This window comes from Giraffa tippelskirchi, chromosome 11 (genome assembly GCF_054371585.1).
Source record: "Giraffa tippelskirchi isolate mGirTip1 chromosome 11, T2T-mGirTip1v1.2.pri, whole genome shotgun sequence".
Lineage (NCBI taxonomy): Eukaryota > Metazoa > Chordata > Mammalia > Artiodactyla > Giraffidae > Giraffa > Giraffa tippelskirchi.
The window spans coordinates 39,651,257-39,665,000 of NC_137285.1; the positions used below are offsets into that span (position 1 = coordinate 39,651,257).

Here is a 13,744-nt window from a genome sequence, read left to right on the forward strand (position 1 = left end):
AGGCTGCTCTGCGCCACGCACCGTCGCGCACAGCCACGCACGGCAGGCCAAAGAGCTCGGCCTCTGAGGCCGGCCGGTGTAGAACCGCGGCTCGTCTGTAGTGTTGCCTCACTCACTCGTTCGAAGCTTCTGTGACGGCAGCTTGCACAACTCCGTTGTGGTATCTGAGTCTCTCGGACGCAGCCGTCATTCCCTTGAAGGCATAATGAGGTGCTTCTTGCTTCCCATCCCGACCATGCGTTTTCCTGGTAGTGCGGCCTTGGTGCTTTTAATCACCCCTTCCACACCACGAAGTAAATCGCGACATGCATGTCTGACCATTCGCTTCCTCAGCCTCTGCCTGACTTTGTGTGCACTTAATCTGACATAGACTTTCTTTATATCCCTCTTTCCTTGCCCATGGCAGTAGTTCTTCACTACTTAGGAACCATAATGGTGGAATGGATGCGTGACTGCATGCAGTCACTTCAGTCCTGTCCGACTCTGCGACGCCATGGACTTAGCCCTCCAGGCTCCTCTGCCAATGGGGATACTCCAGGCGAAAATACTGAATGGGTTGGCATGCCCTCCTCCAGGGGATCTTCCCGACCCAGGGATCAAATGGAATGGATGCAGAGAAACTCTTAATTTCAGAGGGTTTTAAAAAAGCGATACTTTAATACAAGATACTCCATCACATGTCTTTCCTACTTCTGTAATCCCCTCCCCAAAATATTAGTTTTAAAGTATAATGAAGAGAATCCTACGATTATTCTGAAAGTCACAGACAGCCAGGTAGTTCTCATTTTCTGCCCTCAAGATAAATTTTTTGGAAATACATTCCATTTTGAATTCCCCGAGAGCTTGTTGCCAATCCTGCCTGGGACAAGAGAGCAGGATGAGACCTGGAAGAACCCTATAATGTATATGAAGTGCTTAGCCTTCCATATATATTGGTATTCTATAATGTTAGCTATGATTACCATACTGCAAAAAAGGAGAACCAGAGAAATAGATTTGAGCAGAGTGCCACAGTAGGAAAAGAACATGTGTAAGTTAGTGAGTCCCACACCCACACTGACCCTTAAAAAGCTAAACTGATCACTAATTTCACCCTCAATTTCAAATGCTACCCTAGTCTGGGAAATGAGTACACTCATTTTTGATCTCACTTTCCATAAAGGAAACTGTAATACTGATCCTGGGGGGAAGACTTGCCACCATTATTTAAAATGTTCTGAGTTGCAATGAAAGGAATGAACCATATACAGAAACATGATTTGAACCCAAGTTATATATAGTAGGATGCTGTATTACAAGCTTTCACTATTTTCAGAAAATGTCACTCTAGAAATGAAACATTAAGCATATACACAGTTGGAGATACAGAATCCTGCAGCCTGTTACATGGATTATGGAGAGGAGGAAAGGGGGAGAGAAATGGAGGAAAAGAAAGAGTTTTGCCAACATAAACTCTGATTTGAGGAGGTGAGGGGCCTTTGGAGGCAAATTGTTGAGGAAGATATTTGGTTAGGAAACCTCTAAGGAAATCAGTTTGAAATGATTGTGATAGATTATCTTCCTGATTGTGATAGATGATCTTCCAGATAGAAGCAGTATTAGGGCCTTTCTTTTCACTTTTAGGTATAATTTGAATATAATATTAATATTTTCTATTTTAAAAATAATATATTAAGAAATTTTCTTTTTTTTTTTAGGAAAAACCTAGCATCTGGTTGTTGAAGACGTTACAAGACCATTCCTCATTTAAACCAAGTCCACTTAATAAGGTCAGAACAAATTCAAACTTAATGATTTGTGGATTTTTTTTAAATAAACAACATATTACAAGATGACAAACATATAAAGGAAAAAAAAATGGTAAATCATTTGCAAGTTTATCAGATTAAAACCAGCAACTACCATTTCAAATGTTCTTGGGTTTTTATGTTGCATGAATGGAAATCATAGTTTAAACTGTTAAAGTTTCTACTTGATGCACTTTTCAGCATGTGGTCCTTCAGGAAGGTGATTTTGGAGGACGAAAAGATGCTGCTAACCAATTGTGTTAACTTGATTCCAGACTTACCAATGGAGTGAGAAATAACCATTGTGTGTGTGGAAAAAGAGCTTTTTCTGCAGCACACTATTTAAAGAAAAATAAAGATGTCATTGAAGCTATTTCAGATAAATTCTAAAGATCTAGTAAATGCCCAGATCACTTTGTGGGGGGCGGGGACATGTAATGGCTAACAATGCTTTAAAATCACTACAATGTAAATGTCTATTTCACAAATATTGGTTTATGTCATGTGGTGACTCAGGTGACACTCACAACTACAACCATAGCATAAAATATTCCAGAGGGAAAAAAACAATGAGAAGCCTGAAAACCAGAACACTGTCTTAAACTGAAAGGACGTTAGATACACATCATTTTTTGTATTTTAAAATCTCCTAAAACTTGGATTTTCTTGTAAGCAAACAAGGTAACCTCCTGATGAGCTCATACACAGTGTTATATCTGTTTCCATTGCAACTCTCAAACTCTTCATATTGATTATACTTTTCTGGATGCCCGCAAAAATCTTCACTGAAAGGGAAAATACCCTCCAGAGCAGAATTTCTTTTCCAAACAATGCAACTTGAAGAGTCACAGTGCCCTCTAGTGGCCAACTGATAGACCCACTTTTACTTCAATCTCAGAAAACAAAAAGTTTCAGTGAATCTTGTATATTTTCAAATAGTTTTTCCCATAAATATTAATAAATGCCAATTTCTGTTTCTGAGAGGGAAAAATATTTACTGTCAGTTAGCACATAGCACAGTGGATAATGACTCCTTTTTTTGTCCATTGCTCCTACAGTTAAGTTGTATCTGGATGGCAAAAAAGGCTTAACTCCAATCAAGCCTGCAGAACAAGGGCCATTAAAATGTATAGATGTAAAATTTTAATCTAGAATTGTGGTAAGGACAATTTTATGGAGTTTTGGATGTGTAGTTAAGTCTTGAATCTGCCACTGTCTGACAGTGAAACCTGTGGAAAGGAACGTGATCACGCTGCACTTCACTTTTCTTCATGTCTAAATGAATAAAGGTTGGCAGCATTGGTGAGGATGCAGGAAAACGAACTCTAAACATTTCTAGTAAGAGCATTGATGCTACAGCCTTTCTTGAGGGAAAGTTGGCACTAACTCTCAAACTAACAGGCGTTTCCTAAGTTTACTGCCAAAAACTCTCCAAAACCAGGATTTTCCAAATGTACATTGCCTTAGTGCCAGAATAAGGGCCAATATTTAATTCTTACTCTGTCTCATCCACTAAGTGCTTTAAGTATATTTTTTCATTTAATTCTCACAAAAATCTTGTGATCTAGAACCATAATTAACCCTATTTATGTGTCAGGAAACTGAGACATGAAAAGTTGCCCAAGTGGTGTAAACTTACCAGTAATTGCTGATACCTGGATCCAAACCCAGGCTGTGTGGTTCAGGGTCCACATTGCTGACCACTTGCTCTACTTCCAGAGCTTCCTCTTCTGGGAATTTATCCTAAGAAAATAATCAAGAATATGCATAAATACTTTTATTTTTTTAATTTATTTTTAACTGAAGGATAATTGTTCTACAATGTTGTGTTGGTTTCTGCTGTAGAACAATGTGAATCAGCCATAAGTATACATACACAAAGACTGTTCAATCAGTGTTAATCTCAGCATCATTTATAATAAAGGGGAAAAAAGAAAATTAACCTAAATTACCATTAAAATGATTGTGTTAAAACCAAACAATTGACTCTGTACCCTTAAAGAGCATCTAATAACATGGGAAATGTTCCCCAATATAGTAAGTGAACTGTGAGAAGCATACCCACATATATATGTATATGTACAGTGTGCACCTATTTTGTAAAGAAATATATGTTCAAGAAAAAGGAAGGAAAATTATCCAAGTATAAATAATAATTATGTCTAATTGGTGAGTTTACAGGGTAATGATTTTTATTTTCTTTTTTATGCCCATTTTCCACATTAATTTTAAAACAACATTATTTTAACGAAGGGTTCAGGCCAAATGTGCTCTCAGAAGGGTTCAGGCCAAATGTGCTCTCAGATACTTTCAAACTCTGAATTTTTATTATTTTGAATGTGACAAATAGAGGATAGTCATGGAATTTTAGAACTAGGGGAGAAAAAAGTTTACATTCTCTCCTGCTGCTGCTGCTGCTGCTAAGTCGCTTCAGTCGTGTCCGACTCTGCGACCCCATAGACGGCAGCCCACCAGGCTCCGCCATCCCTAGGATTCTCCAGGCAAGAATACTGGAGTGGGTTGCCATTTCCTTCTCTAGTGCATGAAAGGGAAAAGTGAAAGTGAAGTCGCTCAGTCGTGTCCGACTCCTAGTGACCCCATGGACTGTAGCCCACCAGGCTCCTCCATCCATGGGATTTTCCAGGCAAGAGTACTGGAGTGGGGTGCCATTGCCTTCTCCGACATTCTCTCCAGCAGTTTCCAAATCTGTTTGATCCTCAGAATCACCTGAGCTGGTCAAAATACAGACTCCCTGTCTTCCTCTTTCCCTGATCAAATCATCCGCGCACAAAGCTCAGGTGATTGTTCTGATCTGACACTTTGGGAACTACGAATTTACCCCCATTGCATCATTTCCATCCTCTCACAAGTTGCAAAACAGGATTCTTCTAAACCAAACGCAGACCAGAGTCATCATATACTATTATAAGCTATCATATACTATTATAAGCTATCATATACTATTATCAATTGATATTGTTATTGACAAACTATAACTTTAGTTTCAATTCCTTAATTTTGTTAAGGAAAAAGTACATCTTACAATAAACAACAAATTTACTAATGAAAAAAATTTACCCATAAAAATAATGAAAGTTATACCCACCAACACTGAGCAGAGAGGATGTATTCTTTTTTTTTTTTCCAATATTTATTCCTTTTGGCTGCGCTGGGTCTTTGTTGAGGCATACGGACTTTCCTAGTTGCGGCGAGTAAGGGCTACTCTCTAGTTTCCTTGTGGGCTTCTTGTTGCGGTGGCTTTTCTTGTTGTGGAGTGTGGACTCTCAAGTGTGCGGGCTTCAGTAGTTGTGGTGCCTAGGCTCAGTAGTTGTGGCTCACAGGCTTAGTTACCTCACAGCATGTGGGATCCTCCTGGACCAGGAATCAAACCTGTGTCCCTTGCATTGACAGGTGGATTTTCAACCACTGGACTAGCAGAGAAGTCCCTGAATTCTTACCTGTATTCATTGCAAATAGCTTGTCCTCATTTCTGAACTACATGCCTACTTAAAGGAACCAAGATTTATCCCTTAGTGCCCACAAGACACAAAATCGGATTCCCTCCCCCCACCTTGAAAAGAAGCATATTTGATACTATGGGGGCATTTCAGTTAATACAACAAAAAAATTTGTTTTAAGCAAAAGATTGTCCAAAGGTTCTCAGTAGTCCTAGTTGCACAGAGTAAGGAAAAGACACTCTCACAGTGAAAGCATTTATAAAGAGAGAAGTTAAGACTTGCAAAATCTCTCTCGAAGTTCCAGAATTTAAGTATTTTTCACCTTTTTGAAGCTACTTGGCATATTCTTGCAGCAGCAATTTTTATTTGTGGTGTAGTAACCTGAGTCCCAAATTGGCTGTATGGAAGAAGATAAAGTTACACTAACTCTCAGGGAGATACACATCACCTGAGTCTATCTTATTCAAGCCACAAACCTAGTTGCATGATATACCCATGTCACTTTGTACATGAAGACATCTACCCAAAGTGTACCCCAGCAGAAAACAGGGAGCTGGCTACTGATCTTATGTGAAAGTGAAAGTCACTTAGTCATGTCCATACTCTGTGACCCCATGGACTGTAGCCTGCCAGGCTCCTCTGTCCTTGGGATTTTCCGGGCAAGAATACTAGAGTGGGTAGCCACTTCCTTCTCCAGGGGCTCTTCCTGACCCAGGGATCAAACCCAGGTCTCTCACCTTGCAGGCAGACTCTTTACTGTCTGAGCCAGTGGGAAGGCCACTGATCTTAAAATGATAGGTAAATAAGATTGAAAGGTAAGATGGTTCATCTCGCATTTCTAAAATTCAAAACTAAATATCTCCCGATATAACAGTCTTGAAACAGAAATCCATACACTCGCAAAACATTTAAAAATAAAAACCAGGACCAAGGTTGAATTAAAAAACTTCATGAAAATTGTTGGGTAGTAGTGGGCATCGAGGCAACATTAATTGTGGGTAGCATGTACTGTTGGTTTGACTGCTTTGGTGACTCCTCAGATAACACCTTCCCCCAAGTTGTAACTGCAAACTCTGCTTCAGTTCCCTTACCTGAGCCTTCTCTCTGCTTTCTTACAGTCCTGAAAAATGTTCTACTCAAGGCAGCAAGTACACACAGAGCCCAAATGAACTATAATTAAGGTGGCAAGAGACCAAGGAAAAGAGCAGTGTTAGTTCAATTGTTTCCTTTTCATGGTGAACAGATGGACTCCAAGGTCTAATAACCCTTTTGTACTTCAGCTAAGGCTGACAATACATCATTATACTCAGATGGAAGCAAGAAGAAGGTGCCTAGCAACTTGGACTTGGAATGCCTAGGCTTTTGTCAATTTATATCATAATCTTAATATTAAACAGGCTCGCTCTCATTTGCCAGTCATCACCTCATTTTATGTTTTTCAAACACAAGAAGATTAAATAGTCTTTCTTGAAAGTACTTTAGCCCCTTAGATATAGAACAGTAGAGGTATTTAAGAGTCTCCCTTATAAATATGTACATAAAACTGCCATGAGCCTTGATGGAAATTATATCAGTAAGTTGGGGGGCCTACCATGGGTAATATTTTCATTACCAACAGTATGCACATAGCCCAGGCTCTTTTTGGAATTCAGTAGGATACCAAGGACTATTTTGGGGGCCTCATTACTCTTGTATTCTTGTGCTTTATGTATATAAGAAGTCATTAGAATGTCTATTTATATTTAATTTTATATTCTCCTTTTTAAGCCTATTTGTCTATATTTTATGATGCAAATAAAATGTGTGTGCGTTGAGTTGTGTGCTCAAGCATTTCAGATGACTAGACGACAGGATGTGTTCAATGAATAATTGATAAAAGAAGACAAGAAAAGAATGAAGAAGGAAAGGAGACATGAGAATGAATAAAAATCACTGAACCATCGGTGAACTGCCTGCCCTTCTCACAGCACAGCACAGGCAGAAATTTCATTAGTAACATAAAACCAGGAGGATGAAAATCACCATTTATCTCCAATATCCTACTATGATGTCTATTTATGTCAGTCTAGGAGAAAGAGAGAGCTTGTTAATCTTTCATTCTATGGTAAAGAAAAGAAATATTGGGAAAAATTTATTTCTATCAGGAAACCCAGAAACATTGGTTGCAGATGTAAATATCATATCCTATCCTTAGGTCCCAGGTAAACAGCTTAACATAATAGCTGGCATTCTCCTGGCTTACTGCAGATGCCAGTGAAAAAGTAGAATGAGATCATTATGTAGATGACAAAGTTATCACTGAACTCTTGCAAATCTTTTTGACAACAACAAAAAAATGGAATAAGAAATGTTGCCAACAGAATTATCACTATGATGAAGAATATATAACAGTGTATGTTATTCATAACAGGACCCAACCTCCCCAGTAGCTATGGACATTTGGAGAGGGAAGACACTTCAAGAAGGAGAAAGTTAGGAGATTTTTATGGACCACATAGTCCTCCTCAACTCAGGAGAGAGAGAGAAAATGTCCCAGTCCAAACTTCACTTGAAGGAGAAAACTTTTCCCAACACTACTGATGTACTTTGGTCTAACATAATGTCTTCTCCATTGCCATACTCTCTTGCCATGTGACAACCTCTAGTGAGAAAAGTTGTGTCTATCTCATCTTTATCTTATCCCTATCATCCTATGGTATATAACCATATACTTGGAAGATCTTAAGTAAATGTTACAAAGGGCCATAAAATACTTTAGAAAAGAAAAAATGTGAGAAAAGAATTAGTGAAACAACTAGTGGAAGCAAAGCCAAAACAAAAAGAAAGTCACTGTAGCCAGGACATTCAAGGCTTCTCTCTTGAGTGGATACGGTAATTTTCCTGCTTCAGGTACAAAGAGGGATTTGATTTTTTTTTTCTTCCTTATTTTTCACATCCATTCCAAATCTGTTGAAATATTAGTAGACCTTTTCAAGATGGGTGTTAAACTTCTACAAGTTTAGGATTCTTCATGTAAAGAGATAAAAGTAGCCAAAGATTCTTCTCCACGGTCCTAATTTCAGCTGGACAACTAACTTCCTGTGGAGCCTTGAGAATGTATTTTAACCTTTCCAGATCAAGGCCATGGCTTTCTCATGGGTAAAAGGAAGCTAAATTATCTTTATATACTTCATTCATTAAGTGTTTTAGAATCCAAAAAGACACTGGGTAATTTTAAAACATTTTGTTACTTTTTTTCCTCCAAAGATAAAAAGGGATCATCCCTCCAATGAAGGGAAGACATGACGTCTACAGGATTAAGTCATTTTAGATTCTTAAATGTACAGTATTCTTAGATAGGAAACTCAACCCTTCAGTTCTGGATAACCTCTCACAATTGTACCACTGTTTTAATGCATTCTTATAATGCCAAAGTTTTAGAAAAGAGGGTAAAAATACCTTCTCTGGGCAATTTGTGTGCAAGTGGAACAGCTTATTAAAGATTCCCTCAATGAGAATGTGTAAACACTGGTGTTGGCCACAAAGAAACAGTTTCCTAGGGCAAACTTCATGGTTTGATTTCCCAGAAATACCCTGGAAACAGAACAGAAGGAGACGCCTTATACTGCTTTGTCTGTAGCCACAAAATATACACATAGGGTACCACCCAGCCTGAATTTAACCCTGTGCCCCCCAAAAAGAACAAAAATAAGTTTTAAAAATCCCATAATGAGGCCATTGTACACATAAAAATCGTATCTGCACTACCTGTGCATTAAAGCCAATGTAATAATTATGGCCAAAGAAACTGAGTTCCTTCAGGGTAGAAATGTGAACAGGTGCCCTGTGATAATATGTTCTAGGCTAGGAACCATTCAAGGTTACCTCTGCTCCCCTCAGCTCTACTTAGTTTAAATCAACCCTGGGTGGAGAAGGAAGAGGGTAGTTGGCAATTTACTCAATTTAGAATATTTAATAGACTTCAGTGAATATTTATGAGAATATATCTAACTATCAAATATTAATTTCTTTTAAAAACTGTCATTATTGTAATTGTTGATCTAACAGAAGATTTAGAACAAATCACTCAGACTTGTTCTACTCTTATATAGTTAACTATATCTCTACTACCATCTTATACCCCAAACGAGGCTTATCATTGTCTTTCTATCCTATTCCCATCCCATCACACTAATTTACTGCCAAGATTAGCCACTTCTGTTAGCAGATTGGAAACTATAGAGTCAACATCAACCTCTCTCCTTCTTTCCATAACTCAACTGATCAACATTCCTTTAAATATTTCTTAGAAATGCTTCTCATTTTCTCTGCTGCTGCTATGGTCCAGGTCTTTGGCATCCTGCCCTGATTGCTTCCAACCTTGCCTTTCCACTGCTAGTTCTCAAAACTAGTTGTACTACCTCAAAAATTTGAGAGGTACCCCCAAACTTCATACAAGTATCCATAGAGGGTAAGTTGTTGTTTGCCTGCTTCACTCAAAATAATAAGAACTTTTAGTGTAGAGATATATGGAATTTTTTATTAATTTTAAATGGGAGTGCTTTATAGTAATGGGCTTCCCAGGTAGCGCTAGTCATAAAGAATCCACTTGCCAGTGCAGGAGATATATGAGACACAGGTTCGATCCCTGGGTTGCGAAGATCCCCTGGAGAAGGAAATGGCAACCCACTCCAGTATTCTTGCCTGGAGAATCCCATGGACAGAGGAGCCTGGCAGGCTACAGTTCCGTAGGGTCTCAAAGAGTGAGACACACTGAAGCGACTGAGCGCAAATACACACACTTTATAGTAATATTTATTTTCATACTATCAACTGGCACACAAGTATTTCTGGTCAGTGAGTGTAAAATGCCTGTGCGATTTATTTTGTATGAAAATTTTTTATTTGCCCCAAATTACCCACAGGTTACAAACTGCTGTGATTGAGTTGGGAGTAATTATCGCTGTCACGTGATGTGCTGGAAAGATCATAGGACTAGGGAATTTGAGTTCTGATTCTTGGATAAGTTATTTATTCTGATGAGTTTCTGGTGTGTTTTTTTTTTTTTAATGAGAATAATATTATTTTCCTTTCATACCTCACAGAATTATTGTCAAGGTTAAATGAGATAATATATATAAAAAAATATGTACAACTACAAATTATAAATGGCCTCCTCTTCAGATATGTATTTTATTTCTAAATAGACTATAAATCTTTAGAATTGTCTAACTTTGTTGTAAGTAAATATTGCGAATCAAGCAATATTCTACAAAGAAGAAAAAGGCATTTTTCAACAGTTACTGTCTCTGTAATCCCATATGGTTACTGTACACCAGAGGCAGCCCTCTCTACTTAAAGAAACTGTGAGTCAGAGTATGTGGAAACCCTCTCAGGTTGCCAATACTTTCTCCCACATCTGTAATCACTCCCCACTGTCTTTGGCAAACCCTCCCTAAGTCTGCAAATAATTCCTGCTCCCTAATTTCAAAAACAAGAAAAAGCACCCAAAGCAACAGGTAAACTGCCAGCCATGTTTTGATTCCGCATAGGTTTATCAGGCCTGGTTATCTCTCAAATTCCCCTGCAAAGAGGGCTGGGGGAAAATACAGAAGCCGCTGCCGAGAGTGAGGATGCTCATATCTGGTGAGGGCGCCTTCTGATGTGTTTGACGGTGGGAAAAGAAAGTCTATCTAAATGTTAATTCACAGGATGGCATTGAATGAGTGCAGGGGCAAAGTAGAGGGCCAAGACTAGTTTCAGCCCAAAGCCACATAACAGGCAGACAGTTTTAAATTTGCTTAGGTCCCCACTTGAAGATTAATCTGGATTATCTCCCAGTTCAGGGGCTAAAAAAATTTTCTCTGGAACTGAAGGGATTTCTAATCATATTCCAATAAACCTGATAAATCCTAGTTAACTTCAAATCCCATGGGATCTTAGTCAAAAACAAAAGCAATGCAAACAAACAAAAAAAAAAGAAAACCTCATAAAACAGAAACTACCTATATCAAACTTCTTTATCCTAGATATTTAGAAACACCAGCAAGTTTTAACAACAATCCAATACATAATTCTGTATATAAATTGAGAGGATTCTTCAATTAAACTGTATGTAAATGCAATATTCATGTATTATTCAATTGAGAAATTATTTCTAAATAATAATTGAGATTATTATTGAAGATATGTTGAAGATAAATTGGCAAAATACATTTCTTCTATCTAAGAGTTTACAATATTATCTTCTGTTTCTCAATCATGTAGAGTTATTGAATCTTTTGAAAATCTGATGAAAGGTACAGATGCTCTTACCCGAAATACAAATACACCTATAAAATTTACATCCATTTGAAGGGTTTAAGACTACCTAATGCTTATTAAGAATCCTTAATGTTGAAGAAAAATAGATATGACGATAATACAAAGTAGCATAATGTTAAAGCAATAAATACTGCTTTAAGAGCTAAGACCAAGGAGCATTTATTTAGGTGTAAACGCTCAGGAAAGGATTCATGATGGAAGTAACTTTGCAGCTTGTCCTTGAAGGGTGAGTAGGACTTTGCCAGACAGAGATGGGGTTGGGGAGACAACATTTAATACTACAGGAATAACATAAACAAAAGTAGGTGATCACATTTCTGTATGAATATTGGGCATGTCTAAGCAAGAAAAAACTTCAAATTCCACTAGAAAATCTAGATTCCATCCAACATATAATTCCAAGTCATGTATGTTTTTTAAACAAAGGAGGGAAATGGTCAAAATGGTGCATTAGAAAGATTATCCTGGTGACAATAAACAAATTGGTGTGGAGAAAGACTAAGTAAGGATAGAGAGAAGGTTACTGTGGCAGTAAAAGGGACAAGTAATGAGTCAATGGCATTAAGGCTAATATAACTAATGACACCTCAGAGGTAGAACCAAGGAAAAAAAAAAAAAGTAAAATTGTTGATTAAAATGTGAAGGGTGCAGGAGAAGGAGGGATTAGAGATGATTACAAAGATACATCTTTTAAAAATGTTAGGGAGCATAGGAAATGAAGCACATTTTGAGTGGAAGATCAGCTTATTTAGAGCAAGTTGAGTTTGGGCAATTAGTTATCCCTGAAAAGAAAAGATTTTGCTTATTAGTCTACGAATTAGAATACTAATAGTATTAATAACTACAATATTAAAAGGAAAGGGACTAAAACGAAATCTTGAGACTTCCTCAGAAAATTGTTCAATTGCCCAATTTTCAAATAAGTAAGACTTTAGCGATTAGTTTGTAACTCAGGTTTCCAGGTCCCTGCCTCTTTAATTTTAGACTCTGCAACATAAAGGGGAGAAGGCAATAGCACCCCACTCCAGTACTCTTGCCTGGAAAATCCCATGGACAGAGGAGCCTGGTAGGCTACAGTCCATGGGGTCGCTAAGAGTCGGCAACATAAAGAGGCTGATCTACTGTGCATAAAAATAGAAGGTGTTCCAATACTCAGCAATAAGTAGAAATAAACAATGTTGCCAAAGTCAGCAAAAATATTGATTTCTCCCAAAGAGAAGGAATCTCCTCGAAACAGTTTAAGCAAGAGTTACTTGACAACAGCAGGCACCAGAACCTTTATCAAAAACCTGCCTCAGACTCAGCCTTCTCAGAATAATGAGAGCTAAATGAGACCCAAGTAATCATCTAATGCAATCTTTCTCAAGTAAACAAAAAGCTAATGTCCAGGGAAGTTGCTTTAGTAATAAACAACAGGACTAGAACTTTTGTCTCCTGACTCCCATTTCAGGTGCGCTCTCCTCAAGCAGCATATTTTCAAATGTTTCCTTGAGTCATGAATTAACTCCATGGATTTGGAGTTAACCTGTGTCCCACAGAGCGGACCTCAGGGGAATACTGAGCTGCCATACTGATGGATTATTGGGGTTACTTCTAGCTGTTTGAGCAGAATCACTCAAACAGCTGGCTGCGATGAGGAATGGGTGACTACATATATGTGTGCTTAGTGAGGAAATGGTTAGAAAGCAGAAAGTTTCTGCAGAGGTGCCCTCCACCTTCCCCGTGGCTGCTGAGAGATCATAAATCAGAGGATTCCATGTTTTCCAGGCTGCCTTTCTCTCTCTATGAGCTTCACGGCCCCATGTTAGCTATCCCTATTCCTGGGACTTGAGAGAATGTGAATGCTTAAAAATTGCTACTCTATGGAACAAAAAACCAATGTAATGAAAATGGTCTTTAAACTTCAGAATGTGGGAAAATACATTGAAAGGGCCTCTTCATTACACTGTGGGCTTCCCAAGTGGCTCAGTGGTAAAAGGCTCTGCCTTCCAGTGCAGGAGATGTGGGTTCGATCCCTGGGTCAAGAAGATCCCCTAGAGAAGGAAATGACAACCCACTCCAGTTTTCTTGCCTGGAATAATCCCATGGACAGAGGAGCCTGGTGGGCTCTAGTCCATGGGGTCACAAAGAGTCGGACACAACTGAGCATGCGCACACTACCCTGTTACAGAAGCAGAAACCAAAAGCTTTAACAAA

The 13,744-nt window shown here is 38.4% G+C and overlaps 1 long non-coding RNA gene across 2 annotated transcripts in view; it reads left to right on the top strand.

Annotated features, from left to right (window-relative positions):
• Positions 1 to 11: 11 nt before the first annotated feature.
• The window catches only part of LOC145525364 (uncharacterized), an 85,029-nt gene continuing 71,296 nt past the window's right edge, over positions 12 to 13,744 (top strand). For both annotated transcript variants that reach the window (XR_014068138.1, XR_014068139.1), the window contains exons 1-2: positions 12 to 210; positions 1,698 to 1,769. This is a non-coding gene — a long non-coding RNA (uncharacterized LOC145525364). The remainder of the gene's footprint in view (positions 211 to 1,697; positions 1,770 to 13,744) is intronic.